Below are 2,461 nucleotides of genomic sequence, written 5' to 3'. Positions count from 1 at the left end.
GATGAGATGAGCTTATGGATTTGCTGATCCTTTAAGGAGGCAGAGATACCTTGATGTGGAGTGGGAGGCAGTTTGGAAACAAACAAACTCTAGGAATTTAGGTAGTTCCCTCTGAGATGTTCAATAGCCTCGGCCATTTACAGATTAGTTTGAGGCTCTTACCCCTCCTCCCTAGGAAACCTTTAACTGCATCACACCCTGAAGTAGTTTATAAGTGCACTGGCACCTAAAAGCAGAAGTGGAGATGGAGGAGATGGAGGATTCTTTGCTGAGGGTCACTTTTAGCAGTGAGCTGCTTCCGGCATGTCTTTAGGAGTCAGAAACTCCTAAAGAGTTTGTAAAGTAAGGGGTGTAAGAAATCATAAAAATTCCTTTTTAGGGGCCCCAAAGGCAGTCCTAAATAGATATCATGGCAGAAGATACCAAGACTAAAGTCAAGAACTACCAACCTGCCCCTTTTGACAGCCATTTCCCCAGCTAGAACCAGACCAGGAACCGTAGGCAGACCTACCTGGTCTTCCACCACTGGGAGAAGGCAATGACCATGTGCAAATGATACCAGTGTTCATACAAGTCCCTCTGCCCCATATCCTGGGGGTCAGCCTAGGATGACTGCTGGGCAGAAGGCATGTTTCCTGGGAAGATCTGAAATGTCTCCACCCCGCCATCCTTCTATCATCTGTCCTTCTCCCAGAGGGGTGAAGGGGACATGGGTACATCTCACCCTGGGATCCTGAAACATAGCTTAACTAATAATAAATACTTGTTGGAAAAGTGTAAAAAAAAAAAAAGTAAAAATGGAGGACAATGAAAAAGAAAAATCTTTCTGGTAAAATTCCTTTAATTCTGAGTTCTTTCCTTAGAAGATGCAAGGTTGTAGAAACCATTCCTTTAGATTAGTGAAGAAGTCCATGAATTTGGAAAAACAAAATAAGCATAAATAAGAACAAGAAGGTGAAATCTGAGCTGTAAAGAAAGGTAGAAGATAGAACCTGTATTATCTAAGCCACCGCCAGTGATGCCTGTGAAGGCACTGTCCTAGTGTAGATCAGAATACCACCTGGCACAGAGCATTCCTCCAGAACAGCAAGTCTAGAAAGTGAAAGAGGACACTAGGGGCTCCAGAAGAAGTGAGTCACACCAAAGCCATCACTACACAGCTAACCCACTCCCTTCATCAAGGCAGAAATTACTCCATATTAGCCACAGCTTCCATGATCTCATTAGCAAAGATATTGGGAAACTGCTGTTCTTTAGGAGGGAAGATTGAAACCATGCCACAAGTTATTTCACCCAGAACATTTCAGCCTAATTGGATAGATGGCAATGGGGAAGAAACATCTATCTTCCCTTAGCCGTTTCCATAATCCTGTTGTTGGGAGGATGCTTGTGAGGTGGGAATAGAGATGTGTCCTGATGTCCACTAGTCCAGGAAAAGGCCTCAACCTAGATATCCTAAAGATTTGGACAATGGTTGAGACACTTTCATTGCAAGTGACCAGCCTGGCCAATAGGCCATTATGGGCTTACAAACTAAAAGTTCAGGGGTATATCTGATTTGGTGCATAGATGGACTCAGGACTCAGAATATATGATCAGGGCATGGCTTTTCCCCCTTCAATTAGTCCTGCATTCTCCAGCCTCCATTCCCACATGATGGCACTGGCAGCACAGACCTCTCAGCCTCTCAGGGGCACAGCCTAGCACACAGGAGCAAGAGTCCTACCCCCAGCAAAAGTCTCAGAGCGTCTGATTGGGTCACATGTTCACCCCCAAACCTAGACTGTGGCCTTGACTGTGGAATCAGGAGATGAAAGCAGGTACACCAAAGCCCCATGGACTGAGTTAGAAAAAGAGGAATTTAAGCTATGGCTAGCATAAGAAGAAAGAATGAATACTAAGCGACAGAAACAACAAAAGGCCACTGTGATTAGTGAGTGATCTTGATGCGGGTGTTTGCAGAAGAAACCTTTTGTCTTAGCTTGGGTTTCTTCCAGGAAACAGAGCCTGAGATAAAGGCTTGCATGTGGGTCAATAACTTACAGAGATGAATCCAGGAAATAGTTGGGAGCTGGAAAGAGTAAAATTGGAAAAGAGGAAAAATGAATGCAAGGACATTGTGGAGCTATGTAGGAAGAGGAATCCAGGAAGGAAGCATTAATTGACCAGCTACCACCCTTCATTGGTGAAGGATTACCCATGGGTGGTAATTCTCAGTTCCAGATTTGTACATGCATGAGAACAGCTTAGTGGGTTCCTGCAGGTGTTCCAAACTGCGAAGTCGGAAAATCCTGTCAGCACAAAAAGAGAGGTAGCTGGTTTCCATGGCAACAGTTGGAGTAAAAGGTAGAGCAAGAGGATGTGAGGTGGGAACAAGTGTTGGCCAATGTATTGGTACTTCCTCTTGGATACTTAATTCATTTTGCTTTGTTTTATCATTGCAGGCTAATTTTTCACCAAG

General features: G+C 44.3%; 1 pseudogene; it reads left to right on the top strand.

Annotated features, from left to right (window-relative positions):
• The first annotated feature begins 409 nt into the window (after positions 1-409).
• LOC114230184 (cytochrome c oxidase subunit 6B1-like) lies at positions 410-649 on the top strand (annotated as a pseudogene).
• Positions 650-2,461: the final 1,812 nt, after the last annotated feature.

This window comes from Eptesicus fuscus, chromosome 4, assembly GCF_027574615.1.
Source record: "Eptesicus fuscus isolate TK198812 chromosome 4, DD_ASM_mEF_20220401, whole genome shotgun sequence".
Taxonomy (NCBI): Eukaryota; Metazoa; Chordata; class Mammalia; order Chiroptera; family Vespertilionidae; genus Eptesicus; species Eptesicus fuscus.
Note: the sequence above shows the minus strand (reverse complement) of the source record. Positions and strands in the feature narration are given on the sequence as shown.